The following is a 25063-nucleotide window of genomic DNA, read 5'->3' as shown; positions in this document are numbered from 1 at the left end:
CCCCTTGTCACAACATGTCACATTTTCTTGACCCCCTCCCTCCCCCTAAACGTGTGATGTAATTAATGGATGACCCCTTACTGCTATTTCAATGTAGGTATTAAGTACTAAACTTATGCCCTATTTGTCTTATAATACCTGTATTGATGTTTTCTCTATTATCTAACGTAAATCTCTAACAGGTTTTAAACTCCACGAAGTTTTAAAACTAATTCTTGCTGGGATCATTTCGCGGTTTATAAAACGGCGTAAACACTGCGGTTACTGCAGGGACATATGACCTTTTAAAATGAGTATTTCGCAAAGACTAACGCATAAACGGAATATTAGGTACCTATTATAATTTAAGATTTAGCTTTCCTTTTATTTCACTCCGCTTATTTCACTCGTAGGTATTTATTTGTCATTTCTAAGCGTCAGCAACCCTAGCGTTGTGCCGGTGCGCGCGGTGCGGGAAGCGGCGCGTCGAAGGTCATTCCATTGTATTATTGCGTTGGTATCAAAACGGTAGGTATTTGCGTTTTCTTTGAGAGATAAGTATCTGTTCGTAAGAACTATTATATAATCTGTGCTTCGAGTTTGAAAAATATTATAACAAAAATGCAATAAAACAAAAAACAGCTTTGTCTCTAAATACAAGCTTCGTAAAAATGATTGTAAAGACCTTACCAAACAACCTCGCGCATTAGAATCCAATTTTGAACTGCGATACGTTTCAAATACGTTTGATTACTCGAGCGTTTCTTTTATTTATTGCCATTTATATATAATTGTGACCTTTTATGCCACTTTTGTATTACTTCTACTCAGAATCACAAGCTCTTTCGATCCTGATGGGATAAAAAATGTCCCTGAGTTTTATTCCTATTGTGTTACCATTTCCCCATATACTTTGTATGGCGGTAACAAAAAGTATGATTTGAAAAATGTATGGAAATTTTAGGACACTTTTTTTCTCCTATAAGGATGAAAAGCGCTCGCGATCCTGACTAGAAATAACACAAAAGTGGCAAAAAAGGTCACAATAATAAAAATGGCAAAAAATAAAAGAAACGCTCACTCAAATTAATTACCTTTTGATATTAAGCCTCCTCCACACTCGTGCGCGAATCGCGGCGCAAAGCCGCGAACGCGAGTGTGGAGTCCTGAACGCAGACCTGCGAAATCGACTCCACACTCGCGTTCACGGCTTCGCCCGCGAATCGTGCGCATAGTCTGGAGGGGGCTTTAGGGATATAAGGTCCTCTCTGGTTGTACCTAATAAAAAAAATACTATTTTCCAGTAAGATTATTTTCTATTTGATTTAATTAGTATCATCTAACAAAACAAGCAAATTAGGGGTTACTAATGGATTACCGAAATATTTTTGCCAGATTTTCATATCCCAAACAAACTATTCCAAAAATATAAAAATTTGTTTTTTAATTTTATTATTATTCTCTTTATTTATTTCTCATCTTAAGTTAGGTTATTTTATAATATGAATATAAAAGTAGAATATAAAAACACTTACAAAACAATAAAAATTAATATAAACACATTATAAAAAACCTAACCTAGGGTGCCGCCAGCAGCGGGGCAAGGCCCAAGCTACCGGTGGTCAGGGCTGCAGAGAGAGGAACCGGCGGACTATCCGCGCCGTGTCCAAGATCACCGCCTTCTGCATCTGACCCTTGATCCAACCACCTAGCGAGAGTCTCTCAAGGTGTTGGTCGAGACTCTTCGCTATTAGACCGTTTACTGAAACGACTATCGGGACGATGATCGTCGAATCAACATCCCACATGGCGGTTATCTCGTGAGCCAAGTCTAGGTACTTACTGGACTTGTCCTTCTCGGCCTTCACGAGATTCTCATCATGGGGGATGGTGATGTCAACGAGCACGGCCCGACGTTGCGATCGATCTATTATCACAATATCAGGCTTATTGGCTACAATAGTCCTGTCAGTGATGATAGATCGATCCCAATAGAGCGTGGCACGACCATTCTCGAGAACAGGCGCAGGTAAGTACTTGTAGTACGGTACTTCGCGGTCCACAAGGTCATATAGAAGAGCAAGTTGCTGGTGAATAATCCTGGCTACGAGATTATGTCTGTGCAAGTACTCGCCGTTAGCAAGATGAGAGCAACCGGAAATGATATGCCTGAGTGACTCTCCGGGACGGCGGCATGCCCGACAGATGTCGACCGTACCGTCCTTCAGGAATTTCAGGATATATTTCCGATAGTTGTTCGTCATCATCACTTCGTCCGCAATTGCACAGGCAAAACCCTCGGTTTCTCCGAAGAGGTCCCCGAATCGTAACCAGTTCACCGACGCGAGCAGGTCCACATCGGGTCCCGTGAGGGCCTTGTAGAACCGCCCGTGTAGCACCTTACTCTCCCATGCCGCCTTGCGATCCGCAGTACTTAGTACCACAGGTTTGCGCCAGTTCTCGTTTGCCAAGGAAAGCGGCGTGAGGTTCCTATCTACTGCCACCACATCACGATGCATCCCACACTCTAACCTGGGTCCTCTCCTTTTTCTGGTCTTAGTTAATGACCTGCCAGCAAATATTAGGCATTCCACTTGCTTAATGTTTGCTGATGACCTAAAATTAGTCAAACCGGTTGGAGACCACGACGATTGTCTAAAGTTGCAACAAGACATTGACAGTGTCTGTGCTTGGAGTGTCCAAAACAAATTGTCTCTAAACGTAGGGAAATGTTCGGTCATGTCAATGTCATACACCCGTGCTCGACATCCTCAAAAATGTTATTACAGGATCGTAAATAATTCTCTGCAGCAAGTTGCATCAGTTCGTGATCTTGGCACAATATTCGATCAACAGCTCACATTCAATGACCACATTGTCAGCGCCTGTAAGGTTGCAAGAAAATGCCTAGGTTTCGTAATCCGCCAATCAAAATCTTTCAGTACACAGAATGCACTTAGAATACTGTACAACGCGTATGTACGAAGCCGACTTGAGACGAATGCGATAATTTGGAGTCCCCATGAACAACACTACACACTTATGTTGGAGAGGGTCCAGAAATCGTTCATTCGTCATCTATATAATAAAACTTATGGTTACTATCCATACATGTACCCTAGTCTATATATTCTCGGAATGGTTAACTACACCACCCTCGAGGCCAGAAGAAATGTGGCACTCGTAAGATATTTTTATCTCCTAATCCGTGGCCAAATACATAACCCTCAGTTGCTAGCACTTGTACCGTTTCGAGTACCTGTCCACAGCAGTATTCAGCTGCGCCCTCGTCGCCGCGCGCTGTTTGCAGTCCCGGCGGCGCGGACCCGGACATTATCCCACTCACCGCTGCACCACGCATTGTCTCTCCTGAACGATATATTGGACAGCGACAGCGAACTTGACATATTCCAATGCACGGAACCTAGTTTTTTGTCAGTTAGTAGCCGATACCTGGAGTCAATAGCGACGCCGAGCTCAATTAATGTATAGTTAGCACTTAAGTAAAATCTTACTCTCAATGTTTATATAATGTCACTCCTTTTAACATGTGTAGCTTGACTGTAAATGTTAATTTAAGGAATAAATAAATAATAATAATAATAATAAACTCGTTGTTAAGGAAATAGTTCCTGAGATTGTACACCTCGTGGTTGTGGAGATCCTTGGCGTTTAGGAAGCCTCGGCCTCCACACTTCCGTGGGATGTACAATCTCATAACTGACGAGCGTGGGTGTAGCATGCGATGTGCGGTGAGCAGTGATCGGACCCTCCGATCCATGGCGTCCAGCTCGGTCTGAGTCCACCTTAGTATGCCAAAGGAGTATGTGAGTAGGGGCATTACCCAGGCGTTGAAGGCGCGCACTTTGTTGCCTCCTGACAAAAGACTGTTAAGGACTTTTGTGAGCCGACTGAAAAAGCGCTCCTTCACCGACCGTCTAATACCCTCGTCCTCAATACCCAACGACTGTGACATACCAAGGTATTTATAGGTTTCTGATTCAGAGATAGATCTGAAAGACATTGTCTCAGAAAGTTGTAAATTTGTTGAATTTACAACCCTCCCCCGCTGTACATGCATAACCGTACATTTATCGACACCAAACTCCATGTGGATGGCACTACTGAAGACTTCGGTGGTTTTCAGTAGCCCCAACAAGTCTTGGCTATTTGGTGCAAATAATTTGAGGTCATCCATGTACAGAAGGTGAGAAATGACTTCACCCTCTCTCCGAAACCGGCAACCTAGTCCCAAATCCTTCAGCAGGGTGCTGAGAGGATTCAAAGCTAGGCAGAACCACAGGGGACTCGAGACTGTCGCCCTGAAAGATTCCTCGCTCAATCCTTATAAAATCCTGCGGGCCAGGGCGGTCATCCCGGCCTCCTGGTTGACGAAGGACTGTGGTCCACTGTCTCATACACGCGCTTAGGAAGGCTCTCAAAGCTGCATCAACTTTATACAGCTCTAAGACCCTCCCCAACTATGAATGAGGCACCGAATCATAGGCCTTCTTGTAGTCAATCCAAGCGGCCGAGAGGGCACCCTTATTCCGCCGGATTTGTTGGCAAATGGTCATGTCTATGAGGAGGAGCTCTTTAGTACCACGGGACCCAACCCTACATCCATTTTGAGCGGAAGCCAGAATATTGTTTGCGACAATGTGCGCGTTGATTTTTGCTCTCAAAATGGATGTAAGGAGCTTGTAGACTTATAGAGCAGGAAGGTGACACCAGTTGTTAAGGAAGGTGGGAGAGAACCAAGCTCGAGGGCTTGTTGAAATTGTGCTGCCAAGCAGGAGTGCGAGCATCGGAACCACTTTAGCCAGAAGTTGTGCAATCCATCCGGTCCAGGACTTTTCCAGTTCTGGGCCGTGCGGATGGCACAACTGACGTCATCGGGGCTGATGGTGACTGCCCCCATGGACTCGCACTCACGCTCGACAACACTCATCCAACCCCCCTCGGTGTGTCCGACAGGCACCGACCAGATGCTACGCCAGAAGTCGGTCATGGCAGTAGCATCCGGCGGCTGCGTGTCGGGCGCACGAAGATGGCTTCCTCCCACTTTCGGTACACCTTCCTTTGGTCACTTTGAAAAAGGCGATTCTGCTGAAATCGATCCACACGCTCTCTGTAGCGGCGAATACGGTTTGCCCATGCATAGACTTTCTGCTTTAGAAAGTCGATGCGCTCTGTGACATTGGCCATGTAGTCGCAGGGCCTGATATCCGTCCCCGCGAACGCCTGGTTCACAAAGCGCATTACTCGGGGGCGATTGTTGCCCCCCCTGAAGCAGATCAGCTTTGCGATGAGAGTCCTAAACGAGCTGATACGTCGCTCGATCCGCGCTTGCCATGCAGGGACACCTCCGACGGTCCTAGGTGCACGTTCAGCGTCCGGGAACTTGATGCGAGCAACACGGCACGCCGCGATGGCTCCGCAGTACATGATCGAGTGCGTATCATCTAAATCTTTACTAGTCCGTAAATATGGCTCTAGTAAAGCGTTTAGGGCTCCCATTAGCGCTAGATTGCGTCTATTCATAGGCAAACGTGGTAATCGGGGCCTAGAGTTGGTTGTGGCGCGATACTGCGTAATCGCCTCTTCCAAAGAGGTGAGGTCCGCGCGAGCAGAGAGAGCCTCCTGGCGAAGCCGATCAAGTGTCGCGTCATCCAAGCGCTTTAGCCGCTGAATGACGCGCACCTGGTCCGATAATCGCTGCTCCGACACGGTGATGGTAGGTTCAAGAGCCTGAAACAGAGGCAGTATTCTCGAACGATAGGCGGACAGCTGTGTTCCCCCCTCTGTAGCCCCATAATAGGCGCGCATGACATTCTCGTTCATGTCTCGAGTCCATCTCATGCGTCGCACCTCGCACTATACCACCGGCAGCGGGAGCCGTGGGCGGGGCAGGATGTCCCGCAGGCCCCAAGCGTGCCGGCAGCGGTGGCCGCCCTCGTCGCGCAGGTGGTCGTGGCGGCGGCGGCGGCGGCCCGCTCTCGTCACTGGACCAGTCTGTGTCAGGCGCCGTCGCGAACTCGTCGCCTGACGACGATGTGGACGAGGAAGTGGACGAGGCGGGCGGGGGTGGTGGGCGTGCGCTTGTTGTTACCGCTTTTGCTCGACTCCTAGTAATCATTTCTATCAATTTCGTAGTTTTGCCGGTGGTGCATGATAAATGTCAACACGGTAGTGCGACTGCGACCCATGGTCGCGGTGTTTATAATCAAATATATTAATCATCCGCATGATTTACTAGTAAACATGAGTAAATTATCAATATTTTACGGCAAAAACCACATGTAAAAATATTATTTATGAAAAGAAATTTTAAAGGACGTCCGTCAGTGTCAGCGGTTTTTTTTTTATTATCATTATTATCTTTGACATTGTATAATTTGCTATTTGAATATTTTGACATTACTAATATTTTGTGATATATTTATATACCATTGTATATAGGTAACTACTTTTCAACTATAATATCAATTGTAATTTAATTATTTCCTTTGTTTTGTATTCTGACGATCGCTATACGATAAGTAATTGCTTCTGTATTCGATAAAATTAACTATTAAAATTGTATTGAGAGATCAATAAACTAAACTAAACTAAACTATAAAAGCCAACTAATCATTTCCCAACTAAACAAGTCGCATATAAATATTTTCCAAGAGAACAATATACAAAAAATATATTTTGACATTTCCTTACTTTGCCAACATTTATTTTACCAAATTTTAATTAGGTACTCGAAATTATTAGTTGCCAAAGAATACAAAAACCATAACAAAACATGACAAATGTAACAGTTATAAAAAAATTGCCGATTTTTATTTGAACAAAATTTAATTATAATAGTATTTACCAAAGAATAAATACAAGAACCAAAACAAAATTCATACTCATACGAGTAGGTAATACTAAAGCTTTTTTTTTCAATGCGGGGGGCTTCGCTCCTCGAGCCCCATCATGGTAGCTTTCGTGTGGTTTAGACTAACACAACATATTCAAAAGTATGACTTAATAGGGAATATTACGCAAAACTCTGCGTAGGTAGAGTTAGACCAAGAAAAGTCTGCAGCGATTTTGATAGCCCATTGTAAATTAGTTGATGATAGTACTTCATAATGTGAGCGTACATTATGGTAAATTTACATGAGCGTATGTAAATTAGACGATGATAGTTTTTCATAATGTGAGCGTACATTATGGCAAATTTACATGAGCGTATGTAAATTAGTTGATGATAGTACTTCATAATGTGAGCGTACATTATGGTAAATTTACATGAGCGTATGTAAATTAGTTGACGATAGTACTTCATAATGCGAGCGTACATTATTGTAAATTTACATGAGCGTATGTAAATTAGACGATGATAGTTCTTCATAATGTAAGCGTAAATTATGGTAAATTACATGACTATGAGCGTCTGTAAACTAAAAGGTGATAGTTCGTTGTAACATCAGAGTGTATTACCTATAGTAAGTTAACATGAGCGTATGTAAGAGATGTTTATGAGATAATTTTATTGAATTGACAATGTAGAACTTGGAAAGAATTTATGATAATTTTACATGAGCTTGTGTAAAATTACTATCCGATATGATCTATTAGTATGATTCGAAGTTATGTGGGTACATGATACAAGTACATACAATGTGAGAGAGCATTGTGGTAGTTTAACACAAGCGAAGGTAACTTGGGAGAAGTTAAACCCAGTTTTCTTTTTATGACAAAAATAAATAATATATTTATTTACATGAGAGCGAGCGAGTAATGAGTTTGTTTTATACAACACTATAGAATTATTCTATTGTCAGTGCCAGATGATAGCTTTGTTAAAGACAACAATTTTCGAAAGAAATACTTATAAATTTATAATGGATCTGTTGTTTTGACAGTCATGAGGTCATGACATGATTTCAGAGATATAATTATAGAGATATAATTATTTTGATGTTGAGAGTTACAAGTGTAATTTTGAGATATGTGTAGACAATAAACAACATGTTATGGGAGATAGATTTATTCAATAACAAAACTTATAAACTATTATTAAAATTAAGTATAAATTAAGTATAAACTAAATTAAAACTAATAAAATACATAAATAAAACTTACCCACCTATCTTAGGTTCCCCAGATCTGTCCCCTGCGGAAGGGTGCCCATGTTATTAGTTGTGGAATCGAACGAGAAACAAAATCATGGCAAGCGAATACGGACACCTAAATAAATAGTCGCTAATGTCTGTGCTATTATGTTCATACAAATTTCGTTGAAAAAGAGGTTTATATGAAACTATATTATTTGAATTTTTGTTATAGGCCATGTCGCAGTCAAGCAGATCGAGAGGGCTACTTTTGCGAAGAAACAGGCTGATTAGCAATTCGTCGAATTCTTCAGATGAAATTCCGATATTACGGAAACGTGCACGTCAGATATTTGACGATGCAAGCGAAGATACAGAGTCATCGTCTAAACGTCAGTGCATTCGAGACGTCTCAGTTAATTTGGTTGATTTGATACAAGCAATTGATTCAAGAAACGGTCCCAAAACCTTTATTAGTGCTAATCAAATGCTTAACGCATTGCCAGAGTTTGATCCTGAAAATAAAGCACAGAACATAGAAAAATGGTTGCACAAAGTTAACGAGTATGCACATATTTATAATTGGGACGACAGGCAAACATCCCATTTTGCAACACAAAAATTAGTTGGAACTGCCAAGAACTGGTTATACTCCTTGCCGAGTCTGGACTTCTCATGGGCTGACTGGCAAGCAAAATTGAGGCGAGCGTTTCCAGTTGGAGATAATTTTGCTAGTATTTTAGAGGAAATGCTTGCAAGAAAAACCAAACCTGACGAAAGTTTAAGAATCTATTTCTATGATAAACTGTTATTACTTAACAGATGCGAGATAACCGGAAAAAAGGCTATAGACTGTTTGATCCATGGGATTACAGATAGATCTTTAAAAAATAGTGCACAAGCACTAAAATGCACTGAACCAGAAGACCTGCTGAAGTATTTGGTAGTACAGCAACCTATTGTACACTCGTTTTCGACTACCCAGAAGAAAAAAGGAGTTTCGGACGTTGAAGTTTCAAAAGATAGCAGATTTCAACGAAAACAAATACGATGCTTTCGCTGCGGTACTGAAGGCCACACAGCTAATAAGTGTTTGGTGAAGAAAGAAAAATCGGATAGAAGTGCAGCTAATTCTACCGCAAATTCAAGATGCTTTAATTGTAACGAAGAGGGACATCTATTCAATAGTTGCCCGAAAGTTCTATTGAGATGTGGGAATTGTAATAGAATTGGTCACAAATCGGAGGCTTGTACGAATCGACGTCCCTCTTCAATTAAAAATGAATCCGCTAATGTTGTCCATAGGGTTCTGAATATTGATTCAAACCCTAATAATGAAAAATTTCGTAAAATTGTTGAGATAAATAAAGATGAAATGAGATCCTATATTGACTTTGGAGCAGACTGTACCCTCATCCAGCGTAAGATAGCAACCCAATTGAATTTGCCTAAAACGTTTACTGATTTGCCTGTTATAAAAGGGTTTGGCGATAGTTATGTTAAACCACTCTTTAAGTCACAAGCTTCTCTAAAAATTGACGAGGTTCAATCTATCGTCGAACTATATGTAGTTGATGATTACCTTCTAAAGGAACCACTGTTGATAGGCCAAAACTTCACAGAGTTGCCAGGAGTATGTGTACTAAAAGATGATAAAAGTCTTAATTTTTATTATCAGCCCCATGTAATTTCAGACGTAGTTAGCGTGAAATTAATAATTTCAGAGACAGTTGATTTAAGTAAGAGTCAATTGGTATCAGTTCATACTGAACCAAATTATAACGGTGACATTTACGTCGAAGGTAAAGTCCAAACTAATCCAACGAGAGAAATCTATGTACATCAGGGTGTTTACAATATAGTGGATGGAAAAGGTTACATATTTGTGTCGAATAGTACAAATAAATCGATTGATCTTAACCATGGTAAGGTACTAGCCCGAGCTACCCCACTTGCTGAAACGAGTATATGCAATGTTAGGAAAATAAATAACATCAGCCCGGGAGATATGGCTCCTTTAAGTAAAGAAGACATCAAAGTAGGATGTAACGTCAGCTCAGTTATGTTTGATAGATTACACCAGTTGCTTAACAACTATCGAGATTGCTTTGCACTTTCTTTAAAAGAAATTGGATGTGTAGATCAGAAATATGAAATGGATATTCAGCTCACTGACAACAAACCTGTAGTCTACAGGCCTTATCGACTTTCTCATGCTGAACGAGCCAAAGTCCGCGAGATGGTCACAGAACTAATTAATAATGATATCATACGCGAGTCTACTTCTGACTATGCGAGTCCAATATTGATGGTCAAAAAGAAAACAGGGGAACAAAGACTTTGCGTTGACTTTAGGGCACTTAATGCTAAAACCGTCAAGGATAGATATCCTCATCCTCTCATTGATGACCAGATAGCAAATTTGAGTGGAAATAAATATTTTACCACACTCGATATGTCATCAGGGTACTACCAAATTCCAGTATCAGAAAAAAGTAAGCATTTAACGGCTTTTGTGACTCCAGACGGTCACTATGAATTCAATCGCATGCCGTTTGGGCTCGCCAATGCACCGGCAGTCTTCCAAAAAATCGTTAATAAAGTTCTCGGATCCAGACGCTTTGATTCTGTATTAGCATATATGGATGATTTATTGATACCAACTCAGTCAATTGAAGAAGGCTTAGAAAGGTTAGAAGAAGTATTAAAGTTACTCAGAGAACACGGCTTGACATTGAAACTGTCAAAGTGTAATTTTTTTACATCATCCATCGACTACCTTGGATACGATGTTTCAGCAGACGGTATAAAACCCAGCGAACGTAAGACCCTGGCAATCAAGAATTTTCCTTTGCCAACAAACGTTCATGAAGTAAGACAATTCTTGGGCTTAGCAAGTTATTTCAGAAAGTTTGTCAAAGGCTTTGGCGAAATAGCACGCCCTTTGACATATTTACTGAAAAAAGATGTAACGTGGCAATGGACTGATCTGGAGTCTAAAGCAGTGCTTATGTTAAAAGAAATATTATGTCAAAGGCCAGTTTTGGCTTTGTACAACCCAAAACTTAAAACCGAACTACACAATGATGCTAGTTCTGTGGGAATTGGTGGTATATTAATGCAGTGGCAAGAAAATCCTAGAGTTCTAAAACCAGTTGCATATTTTAGTAGACAAACGTCACCAGAAGAAAAGCACTACCATTCCTATGAACTAGAAACCCTTGCCGTTGTCAACTCATTAAAAAAGTTTAGACCATATCTGTTGGGAACATCTTTTAAAATATTTACCGACTGTAAGGCTTTACGACTTACACGCAGTAAAAAAGACATATTACCGCGAGTTGCGAGATGGATTTTACAAATGGAAGAATACGATTTCGAAATTGAACATCGTGCAGGAGATCGAATGGCTCACGTTGACGCTTTGAGTCGCAATCCTGTAGAGGCATGGGATGATGATTGTTACCCGGATAACGTAATGACAGTATTTCGAATACAACAAAGTGATTGGCTCCTAACATTGCAATTAGGAGACCCAGAAATAAGCCGTATTGCTAAATTATTAAAGCCGGAAATTGATGACGAATTTGAAGACATAAAGAAACATTATGTTTTTAAGAATAATACACTATTTAGAAAAATTAACGGTGATTCTAATGAATTACGTATAGTAATACCCAAAGGCGCGAGATGGCAAGTTTGTCGAATGAATCACGACGAAATTGGCCACTTTGGAGTTAAGAAAACAGTTGAAAGGATACAAAGTCAATATTGGTTCCCTAAAATGGGAAGGTTCATTAAGAAGTACGTAGAAGCTTGTCTCAACTGTGCATACAATAAAGATAATGACCCTAAGAAAAAAGGATACATATACCCCATAGAAAAAAGCAATAAACCATTTCAAACAATACATATTGGACCATTTAGGCCCCTTCATAAAAAGCAAACGAGGAAACACACATATATTCTAATCGTTAAAAAACAAGTGCAGTGATATACACGCATCAGCTTTCAGCTGCTAGTGTATTAAACAATATAATATATAATAATAATAATATTGACAATAGTAGACGGATTTTCCAAATATGTTTTTGTGAAGCCTGTTAAAAACACAAAGAGTTCTACGACAATAAGCGTATTGGAAAATATATTTCAAGACTTTCAAGACCCAGAAAGAATTATATCAGATCGAGGGTCTGCATTTACATCAGAACAATTTAAACAGTTCTGTAGAAAAAAGAATATTAAGCACGTTTTGAATGCTGTCGCTTGCCCACGAGCTAACGGGCAAGTGGAGCGATTCAATCAAACAGTACTAAAGGCTGTTGCTACACAGAGTATGGGACATAAAGATAATGAATGGGATTTAGTAGTTGCTAACGTCCAATCTGGGATTAACAACACTGTTAATGCAACGACAGGCAAGACAGCTGCTGAATTGATGTTTGGTTATAAACTAAAGGGCAATACCGATTACGTATTCAATGAAATTGCAAATGAAATCGATCAAGAAGCAGGAAATTTAGATGAAGTTAGGGATGCCGTATCAGAAAGAATAAAAGTAAAACAAAGTAAAATGAAAATTGATCATGACTCTAAAACAATTCCGGCTAGGACTTACAATTTAAATGATTTAGTTAAACTGACAAAAGTTTCATTTAATGAAAACCCAAGTCAAAGTAAAAAACTATTGCCAAAATTCATCGGACCCTATAAAATAACAAAAGTTTTAGGAAATGATAGATATAAAATAGCCTCGGTGCCAGGATTCTCGACTGCTAGGAAGTATTCTTCAATAGTATCAGCCGATCGTTTAAGACCATGGATCAATATTAAAGCATTAAGTGTCGAAAGTGATCATGAATCTACTGATTCAACAATGAGTGATTTGACTAATGATTAAAAAAAAAAAAGACAGAAGAGAGATAGATAGTTAGGCAAATTTAATTGACCGAAAATGCCAAGTACCGAATGTCATGATTATGATGAGAGTTAAGTGTGTTCCATTGTCTTTTATTTTAATATTTATATAATTTAGGCCTGATTGTTAATAAGCATTTTTAAGATGGTTGCTAAGTTGTTTTTTTTTATTAATGTAGTTATGTAATGGTTTGTAATAAAATGCCAATTAAACAAATGTAATGATTATTGTATGTAATAAATGAGCATTAACTAATGATCTTTATATTATTATTTGACACGAACGAATAATCGAAATTAATTATAAATCTGGGTTTCTGGATATTTTAAATGTTTCGTGCGCCGGAGGCTGCACGAAGGCGGATGGCCGAATGTCATGATTTTTGGAATTTCGTTGCCTAAGAATATTGGATGAATTTATGTTTTATACATGGCAACATTTTATTGATGTTATTTAAGGCAAATTGGGAAACTTTAATTATAATACTGGCAACACTGACGAGCTGGTGAATGGAGGGGATAGGTTGGAGCTCGAGGAAACCTTGGTTGGGCTCTGCCATTCCGTTAGAGACAGCCGACGAAGAATCATCATAAAAGTAATGAGACCTTTACGAGAAACAATCCTAGTATTATTCTTGCTGTATTACAGCCGTTGAATTAGTAAAGTCCAGATACTTACCATATTAGCCCTAATTATTATACCAACATGTTATAAAATAAAACCTCATCATAGGCTGGTTAAAGTATGGGCTCAGGCCCAAAAATATTTTAAAAATACTCTCTGTGGCGAGACTTTACTAACGTAGCGATTTCATGGGAAAAAACTGTGATTGTTACAACATGATTAGATTTTTAATATTATAATTGAGGATTTTATATTTTAATTACAAGGCCAATTACATTCTGAATGGCTGCGCACTGTAAACAATTGACTGCAGAGAAATCGTATTTGGTAAAGGGTTGAACTCCTTCAGATGATTAACAGAAAGCTGTTATAGCCCTACCAAAATTAATCATCAATATATCACTTACCTACTGTCTATTTAAGATCGTACAACAGCTGGCATGTAAGAGTAGCTAATCAGTTAATACATGAATTAATTGACCAAAAGCCATGACTACTTCTACAGTATAAGAGACACTATGGCATGTATTATGGTTGTGATAAGTGCACTTTTCAAATGAATTAATTGCCTTTAAGACTGTAAGATTTTTGAAAAGAAACAAGAGAGGCTCTGAGAAAATGTATAAAATTGTTTTTGTGTGCCTATAAGTTGAATTGTATCCTGCCTTATTAATACTAATATCTGGTAACCATATCTGGGTACAGGACACTGAGAAGTGCCAATAATCAAAGTTTATTTTCCTCTTTGCAAGATAAAATAAGTAAAGTATACCAGAATTATTTGTTAGAATGTGGACCTTGAAATAAATGGAAACACAAATTATGATCTGAATATAATTGTGGGATGGAGAAAATAAAAACATGATTGTTTGCAGAAATGATTCTAATAAACACAGTTTTCTATACACATGTCTTTGGCTTTTAACAACACTCCTTACAGTCCTTACCTATCTATAAATAATAATGTATAGTAAAATATGTCACTGCACACCTTAGGCCATTAGTCTATTTCACATTCATCCATGTACCCGGATTGTTAAGTGCACTTGTACTCGTTGTTTCCACCAGTTTCATTTATCATTATAAATGGATCACATTGGTGTTTTCTGACCACCAGGCGATCACAGACACGTCTCAAATATTAAATAGGCTTCAAATAACGGTACTGAAGCTTAATAGCAGCGTTTTACCTTACAATAAAACGCTTATTAAGCGAAATACCTTATTTGAAGCCTATATTTTTAAATTCGCCTGTGGCTACAACACTCAGTTGCAATAAACCACATCACTTTTATTAAGGCCGTTGAGGGTACTTTTGGCTTGCTGTTTTGCTCCCACCATGCAGGATGCAATGAGTAACATCTATAGTCTATACAGCCCAATGTACTGGTACGTCTATGTTTTATTTCACATTGGAATAAAACATAGACATGACATAATAATATTATGTGCAACCCTTTGGTAAGTGGTATTATTGCAACCTCGTTTTATTTATAATTATTTGAGATCCAATGAAGGCAAGCTCCGTGGCATCGAGCCACGGTCCCTGGTGGTCGATGGAGGGGATTAAAACTGCAAACGTAACTTGTAGGTGGGGTATGATGGTAGGTGTCAGCCAATTGTGAACCGCTACGTCATCTGTCAACAGTAACGCTCTCTCAAATATTAAATAGGCTTCAAATAAGGTATTTCGCTTAATAAGCGTTTTATTGTAAGGTAAAACGCTGCTATTAAACGTTTCAGGTGAGACCTTTAGCCCGCCATAAAAAGATGAATCTTTATTATAGGCTTTTTCCTTTGTTTTTTTGACTTTTTCACCCATCTACTGCACAATAATTACGTGGTTTCGGCATTTCGAAGCATAAGCGCGGGAAACGCGCGGTGCAATGCGGTGCGAGCGCTGAGGCGGGCGTTCGGCGGCCCTCTGTCGGTTGTATCGTCGACGATACGCCGAGCGGTAGGCATATAGCGCGTGGCCTTGAGCGTGTGACGGAGGCCTGATTCAGGCCACCAAAATATTACGTAAGTTGAAAACATGATTTTCTGTTCATATAGATATTGTATTGTTTTCAGTGTGTTTTGATAGGTTTTGTAAATATTTGTTTAATATTTGAATATTTTACGTGGCCTCCGCTCTGCGCACCGCGTCGTCGCGTCCTTGCCAGCCGGTAACTGTGAGGTAACCGAGAGCACGGGCGGCACTTTCAACGGGAGGCAGGGAGTGTCCATTCCATACTGTACGTTAGTACTATTTATTATACTGTGCCATAGGAGATTTCAGGTACCAATTTATACGACAATTTTACATGTAAACCGGCCCCTATTTCACCACGGTGACAGGTGCGACAATTGTCGACATCACTGTTACTGACGTCACAGGCCTCCATAGGCTACGGTAACCGCTTCAAATCAAAAATCAAATCAAAATTCTTTATTTCATAATAATATACATTTTTGTGATACAGGGGATGGAGCCGCCCGGTAAGCTTATGCTTGTGTTGGGAGACACTGCTCTTCTCTAGGTTTATAAGTAGTACAATTATTATTTTATTGTATTTTATTAACGTGATTGCAAATATTCGAAACTTTCAGGTATTCGAATATTCGACTTTTTCTGACTAGATATTCGAATATTTGAATAATTATTCGAATATTTAAAAAAAATAAGAAAAGGAACGAAAAGTCGGTTTATTATCGTTTTATTCAAAAGCTTTTTCCACATATTGCTAAAATTAATGATATTTTCAGAAATCCACTTATTGACTAGATTTTATCATCCTACTCTGAAATACCCACGTTTATAAAAGCAAGTAAGTACCTAAAACGCAAAAATTAGTGATTTTCAATATTTCTTGATAAAACTTTTTATTATAAATGCGTCGTTGCGTGAATTAATATAACTTTAACCATCCAAACACGTATGTAAGAGAGAAAACATTTTAGTAGGTAATCAACTAATCACTAATCATTTTCTGATTTAAATTAACTTCTTGTCGTTAAGAAGCCTGTAAAATGGCCTTTAATTCCATTGTATTTTGAATCTTTATTGACTTTATTAGTCTTGGCAAGTTTAGTTTTGATTCCTAATGGTCGGCTGTTATATAATAAGTTATATAATTGGTATTGGAATATTTAAGGGAAAAAGTGGGCTGACTACGGGGTGGATTATTCGTTAGCTAAAGGTGCATGGTTAGAACTAGTTCGGTAGGTTTGGTATGATCAAATTTGTGAATTGCGATAAAGGGCAAGGTTTAGACTTCGAATATTCGCTTAAGGTACGATTTTACTCAATAAACAAAATGACCCTTTATCTTAAAACTTACGTAAAGTTACTTGTACCTAGAAAAAGCATTAGCCGCACCGTAATAAAACATACTTTTTGATTTCGTTTCCTTTGAAATTGAGTTAGGTTTAACTGTATTCACGAAGCCTATTGAGAGGAATACAGTAAAAACATTATTTCCTTCGCATTTGGGTACCTACGGTTCCTCATTCACTGTTAATACCCGGCAAAATACACAGAAACTGTAACTATAACGGATGAAAATAGATTTTACCTAGTAATAAAAAATATTCGAATATTCGAAACCTGAGCGGCCGAATATTCGAATATCAAAACAGGTCGAATATTCGACATATTCGAATATTCGAATATTCGAATTACAAGCCCTGGTAATTATACAGAATTACTAGCTAATATGTTTTTAACTTAATTCTAAAACATGCATTTACAATACAGGTAGGATCTTACTCGTTTGATTTTAGGGTGTGAATATCGACTGAGACAGGTGTTTGTTTGTGTGTGTGTGTGTCCGTGTATATGTGTGTGTGTGTGTGTGTGTGTGTGTGTGTGTGTGTGTGTGTGTGTGTGTGTGTGTGTGTGCGCGTATGTAGTGATTGAGTGTATTCTAGTACTCTGTGAAATCATCCATAGATTTAATGCTCAGTAAAAGGGGTTTAGCACACAAACCACTGCTTCCAGTAATATTTCTTTTATTACAGCGACATACAGGATTAATTATAAGATTACAAAGGAACAAATCCAACATAACCTCTGGCAATGAAGCGCCGCCAAAATCTGACAGTTCTCCCTCAACAAACATGACCATAGATACAATAACCAAAAAGTATAAAGTCAGGTGCATACTACATGTGATTATTATCAGTATAAAGTAACATACAGGATATCAACTATTGTGATGCTTACAACTCGGCCGTCCTTTTATTTATAGTGAGTCCTCTCACTAAAAACAATTGTACATTAATAACAACAGCAATATATCATAACAACTTTATCGATATCAAACAAACATTCATAAGAACAGTTTTTGTAAACTTGACTGACTATAGACTTTTATTAGTCAATCACACAACCAATGACTAGTTGCATATATTAACCTTATTGAGAAATCAGTCTTCACACTTCACAATCTTCACATGCTATAACCTGAGATCATATAAACACTAAACAGTAATTTAATACAACCAGCACCTGGTAGCATTAATAGCCTTCTTTCAATAAACTTTCAATACATATGAACTAACTTACAGTCTTGGTCTGGTCTAGACATCTGCCAAAGTATAAGCCAACATTAACATTCACAATCTGCCCTCAAGGCCTGCTCTAAACAGTATGGCAAAGTATAAAACGTCATAAACAATGACAGTCTACCCTTATAAGGCCTGCTCTAAATAGTTTAGCAAAACATAATTCATCATAAACAATCACAGTATTAAGACCATTTAGGCCTGCTCTAAATAGTTTGGCAAAACATAATTCATCATAAACAATCACAGTATTAAGACCTGCTTTAAATGATTTGCAAAACATAATTCATCAAAACAATCAGTCTGCCATTTAGGCCTGCTCTAAATAGTTTGGCAAAACATAATTCATCATAAACAATCACAGTATTAAGACCTGCTTTAAATGATTTGCAAAACATAATTCATCAAAACAATCAGTCTGCCATTTAGGCCTGCTCTAAATAGTTTGGCAAAACATAATTCATCATAAACAATCACAGTATTAAGACCTGCTTTAAATGATTTGCAAAACATAATTCATCAAAATAATCAGTCTGCCATTTAGGCCTGCTCTAAATAGTTTGGCAAAACATAATTCATCATAAACAATCACAGTATTAAGACCTGCTTTAAATGATTTGCAAAACATAATTCATCAAAACAATCAGTCTGCCATTTAGGCCTGCTCTAAATAGTTTGGCAAAGTATAATTTATCATAAACAATCACAGTCTGCCATTTAGGCTTACTCTATAGTTTGACAAAGTATAATTCATCATAAACATTCACAGTCTGCCCTTAAGGCCTGCTCTAGATATCATTCCAAAGTATAAATTGTTATGGCCTGCTCTAGACTTGAGTTGTCTAGACAGTCTGCCATCACGGCCTGCTCTAGAAGACAGTCTGCTATCAAAGCCTGTTCTAGACAGTCTGCACATTCATACCTAATTAATTATTTTAATTAATTTGTTATGGCCTGCTCTAGAAGACAGGCTGTTATCAAAGCTTGCTCTAGACAGTCTGCACATTCATACCTAATTAATTATTTGAATTAATTTGTTATGGCCTGCTCTAGAAGACAGGCTGTTATCAAAGCTTGCTCTAGACAGTCTGCACATTCATACCTAATTAATTATTTGAATTAATTTGTTTTGGCCTGCTCTAGAAGACAGGCTGTTATCAAAGCTTGCTCTAGACAGTCTGCACATTCATACCTAATTAATTATTTTAATTAATTTGTTATGGCCTGCTCTAGAAGACAGGCTACTATCAAAGCCTGTTCTAGACAGTCTGCCTAAGTATAAATCATCATAAACAATCGACCTGCCCCAGACAGTCTGCCTTCAAGGCCTGCGCTGGACAGTTTGTCAAAGTATAAACTAATATGTATATATATTTATTTGGATCAGACAACAAGGCCCATATTACAAGAACCTAACTTTGCCAAAGCATAAACTAACATAATAAACAGTCATGGCCTGCTCTAGACAGTCTGCCATTACGGCCTGCACTAGACAGTCTGCCAAAACTCAACGGTTATATTCTAGATTCATAATATTAATATAATAGCAATCTTATCAGCTAAGAGTCCAAAACAACACCTGTAGATACTCTCGCTGGTCGCTGGATCAAGGATCAGATGCAGAAGGCAGTAATCTTGAACACGGCACGTATGTATGTCGGTTCCTCGCTCTGTGGCCCTGTCCATCGGCAGCTTGGGCCCTGCCCACTTCTGGCAGCACCGTCTTAACAGTTTAACCTCCTTTACTTCAGTCAGCTCTTGCTGCGAAGCCCTCGCTCATTATCAACTTCATCCATTCAGCCAGGTTACCAGCGTTGTAACATAAAAAAAATAAAAACAAATGTTATAATTATTGGCAGTAGCAACGATCATTTTAGTCTCAGTCCTCGTCAACAATTTAATCATTGATTATACACATGGAACCAGTCAATCATTACCATCATCAATTAATCTTACTATAAACGTCATCTATATATCGTCATCAAAGTGGTCAGTCAAGCTTTATCGCCGACATTGTCATCGAAATCATCCAGCTCCGTTTTTATCATCGATATGGCCAGTTATTGACCCTGTCATAGTCATGGAGCAAACATTGTCGCCGACATCGACACTTACTTAACTAGTAGACATGTTCAGTCATATATAGATATGGAGTCGTGTCCAATGCGCGCAGCGACATGGACGCATTGATGATCAATTAATTTAATTAATTGCGAAATTAGCGCGGCTCGGCCGCAGCTAGCGAAGTGACGCGATGAGTGCCTCCGGACAGAGTGCACCGATCGTGAACGAGCTCCTCGCCTTTCTGCAACAGAAGCTGCTGCTGGAAGGAGTGATGGACACGGTGTCTGCTGTCCAGATCTGTTCGTCGAGTTTTTCCGTCGAAGATATCTGTGCAGCAAAGAAGGTGCTGCACGAGTCCCTCGGGATCGTCGGCACGTATGTACCTCACCGGAGAGGAGATGAAACCGGGAAGAAGACCCTCGAGAACATCATAAACGTTCTAAGGGAGAATGAAGATCGGATTCCAGAGTTTACGACGACGGGTGCCTCCAGCCTGCCGTCCTATATTCCGGATCATGTCGACGTTAGCTGCTTGTTGAAGGAAATCGTGGCCCTAAAAACAAGTCTAGCAGATGTCATTTCGAAGTTTGATGCAGCCCAGGTCACTATAACCGAGTTACGCAACGAAGTCATCAGTTTGCGAAACAGTGCCCTTACTCGGTCGGCGGCGTCGAATTTCAAGTGCGATGACCGGCAAGCCACGAGCGCCGAGTCGGTCAGTTTGCGAGTTGCTGACACTGTAAAATGTGTCGCATCAGCTGTGTTGCCGCCCGCGAGCCTCCCGCGCGCGCGCCCTCCCCCCGCCTCCTCCAAATCACGTCATCGTGTTTACGCGGATGTCGTCGCCGGTCCGAAAGTCGCACCGAACCGGGTTAGTGTACCTGTAAAGGGTACTGAAGATCGAGCGGCTCCCAAGGAGAAGCTCCCTGTTACCAGTGTGGATGAGGAGGATTTCACAGTGGTATCAAGAAAGAAGAAGGCGCGCACGGCGCCTCGTAAGACTCAGTGTGGTACCGCCGAACCGGCTAATTCTGGCTTGCGGATTGCTACACCGAGTAAGGCGCTGTACGTATCGCGCCTGCATTACACCGCCACGGCTGCTGAAGTGGTGGAGTATGTACACCAGAAGACCGGCTACACGCTGAGGGTGTTCCAGCTTCGATCGCGCCACTACGTGCACTTCAACTCTTTTGTGGTGCGCGTGCCGCGACCGCTGCAGGGAACCATCGAGTGCGTCGACTTCTGGCCGAAAGGTGTCGTGTTTCGGAGGTTCCGGGGCAAACTGCCGAATCCGACACAAGAGCAGCCGATGCAACGGAGCCACGCCGTTTTGTCGACTAAATAGTGTTTAGTTTTAAGTTTATAAAATACATATGTATGTTAGTCTGTAAGGTATTTGTAATATGGGCCTTGTTGCCTGAATTAAATTTCTAAATAAATAAATAAATAAATAAATAAATATACCTACATCATCATCATTATCGGACCTCTGGTACCTAAGATCTTCCTTAGCGTTATAAATAAAGTATTTGTATTAGACACCTACTCATCGTTACTAAAATTGTAATTAGACGTCAATGTCGTCATGGATATCAATCATTATCTTCATCAAAAATCCTCAACATTAATAAAATAAAATAATAAATATTCATCAATTTATCAACTTTGAGAAGATTACATTCAAATCATGTTTTATTTTGTTGAATTTATATAAACAGATATTTATTCAATAACCTGATGGTCCTGATGTTTCGTCCTAAACTTCGTGCAACATTTCACCATAGTAATATTCAGCCACAGGGATGGTAAAAAACGCAACACTAAACCTCGGGGTCACATGCACCCGGAAAGAAAAGGCTCCAAATAGGTACAAGCATATACTACACCAAGTACACCGTAGCAAATACTAGCGTCATTACCCAACCTACTATATTATTGAAACTATTGGAAGTAATTACATTCCAATATATTTATACACCTTTTTTTTTAATAGTTAGAGCCAATCGGCTATGGCTGTAAAACTGCAACCATAAATGTTGTGTTTATGAATCATGGTTCACATGGTTAATATCACCAATCTATTTCTCTTGTCATCACTGTGTCTTCGTCATAAAATCATAAATGTACCATGTGTTAAACCTAACAATAAACCAAATTTTAAGGATACTTTCAAAGTTTAATGAATTGAAAAGAAATGTAAAATAAAAATTAACTCCAAGTTACTTCTACACAGCCTACTTTATAAGGCTTCTTTAAATTTGAATGTTATATACTTTTAGATTCGTTCATTCAACTTACTCTGGTGTTGAGTCTTTTGTTTAAGTCAGTCACAGACTTTTGCACAAAACCATACTAAAACCCTGCACTAAAACTTGTGACATTATTTGTACCCACTCATCGACCTTACTCTTTAAGTCAATCTTCAATGAGAATTCTTTAAGTCTTGTCTTTTCAAACAGGCACTGCTCTTGCCAACATTTTAATTTTATAAATGGACCCTCTTATAATTGATAATGTATACACAAGTAATCTGCTTTTGCATTCGACCGACACTATTCCTGACCATTACCCACCTCTTAGCAACCCAAATTCCACAATTTATGACCTCTAGGATCCGTCCATTTGATTAACTTAATTAGGCATCACCAGCTGTTAAGTTTTTATGCAAATGAAACCATAAAGCCACAAATAAATTGTATTTCATAGCAACAATAATTCATAGTTTCATTTGTGGTTTATTACTGGATTGTAATCATAATCATTTTTCATCACAATCCATGGTATTACAGATGTATAACTGTACTATTTCAACTTCGCATACCTAGTCAAATTTTAAAAATATAACTGAATACTATGCAATATTATTAGACAATAAATATTGTGTCAACACCGAAAAGTAATCTGTTCTTGTTTAGCCAATCCCGTGCAACAAACGCTTTCACTAGAGTCATTAGACAAGACCTGCATTAAATTTATAAATTTAGAAAAACAAATTTGAACACTTGTGTATACCTATTTTGTGCAATAAGGTTTAAATATAAATACCACTTGTCAACAATTCGAAGGTATGAAGTAGATATTCAAGAATTCCAAATATAGTGAACTTATTCACTTTCTTTTAAATACCTACAAGGAGATCTTAACCTTTTCATTTTAATATGCAATGTCAGTATCCACAATGCGACCATGCATCATGTTCCCTGAATGATAATAATGATGCTTTGAAATTGTTACTTATATTTTCAAACTTAATTCTTTGGTAAATTGATGTAAAATAATTGTGACACCATTAATAGTACAAGTCTCTTTTACATTTTGAAATATTAATATCATTAATGTAAACTTCCTTGATTTGTATGCGAAGCATGAGGTAAGCCTGGACAATTTCCAAAAATTCTGCACATCTGTTTTTTCATTTTTAAATTATATAAACCTTGCTCATATACAAAATTCAGGCTTCAGAATGAATTACATAATCTAATGAATTGGATTGTTGAGATGCATGACCTTTAAATAAATGTTATGAAATAGATGTGAAACTACCTGTGTCATTTCAAATTTCGAATTTATACTGTGTGTAATTTCATTCATTCATTATTGTTTGTATGTGTTTCTCTCTAAGTATCCAGATTGATAATTTCCAATATAACAATGATATGAAACTAAATGCATGTACCTACCTATGTAGAATATACCATTCAATATCTTCAACTAACATTTTTTTTTCATATACAAAAGTTTATAAATAATTTCTTTGTTGTCAAATCAAAAACTAACTTCAGTCTTTTATCTAAAATAATTTATATGCACATCCACCTATTATAAATTACCACCTATTCTGAATTAGAGACCGGAATATAGAAATAGAGCTATATCTCAATAAGTGTGGTGCTTGGTAAAAGCCTCTTTTAACTCTTTCTACTGATAACCGTCATGGGCCAATCTACAATTCTAGCCCGCTATCAGTTTCTTCCTCTCATCTTCACTATCCTATCAATTCATCATGGCAATAACCTCTGTGATACCAATCCATAAAATTTTATTGTTATCTCTTGCCATATATAGGCATTATATACTCATACATCATTAGAAAAAAATACCTTTTAGTGTCATGACTATCCAAAATAGTAATAATACCTAGTATATATTCACCGAATGTCATTATACAACTCAGTGTTAATAACTAACTTCACTAAGCACCTATATTGTACCTGAATACTGCACAATGTCATCCTTACCCTTTTGACTTCGTTCGTAACCATGTTGGCTCTGAGGGGCTACCGCGAAAACCGAAATTCGCAAATTGCGGGGATCTTACTCTTTTACTCCAATGAAAGCGTAATTAGAGTGACAGAGAAAAATGCCCGCAATTGACGATTTTCGGTATTGGCGGTAGCCCTACTGTGTCTCACCAATCTCACTGTGATGAAGCTGATGGTTGCTTGCTTGCGTTTTCGTCGAGATCTATTCTCATTGTATTCCAACGTGTCATCTCTCAGACCAAAAACAAACAATGACAAAAAAAAACAGGGGTTAGTAACTATATCAATACATAGCAAACGTCAAGTACTTACATTGCAAATTTAAAACACCTTTTATGGTAAGCAAATGAAACCAATTGTCAATCAAACAAACTCAAACTTTTTAAAAAAAAACCAAGCAACATACATTGCTACGCACCTCTGATCATCCTGTCCTAGCCGGTTTCGGCCTCGGCGACTGAGTATTCACTGGCTAGTGAGAACGATGATCGTGACCTCTCAGGTGGCTGACGTAGCCTATTTTTGCAGTGAATGAACATCCACATTCACCGCAGGTCTGCACACTTCCG

General features: G+C 38.7%; 1 long non-coding RNA gene across 1 annotated transcript; it reads right to left on the bottom strand.

Moving 5' to 3' along the window:
* Positions 1–17596: 17596 nt before the first annotated feature.
* On the bottom strand, positions 17597–20307 carry LOC134805420 (uncharacterized). The gene is made up of 2 exons (XR_010146287.1): positions 18706–20307; positions 17597–18656 (listed from the first exon to the last, which is right to left on the bottom strand). It is a non-coding gene; the product is annotated as an uncharacterized LOC134805420 (long non-coding RNA).
* Between the last annotated feature and the right edge of the window lie 4756 nt (positions 20308–25063).

Source organism: Cydia splendana, unplaced genomic scaffold (assembly GCF_910591565.1).
Source record: "Cydia splendana unplaced genomic scaffold, ilCydSple1.2 scaffold_106_ctg1, whole genome shotgun sequence".
In the NCBI taxonomy this organism is placed as follows: Eukaryota; Metazoa; Arthropoda; class Insecta; order Lepidoptera; family Tortricidae; genus Cydia; species Cydia splendana.
This window is presented reverse-complemented; position numbering and strand designations above follow the sequence as displayed.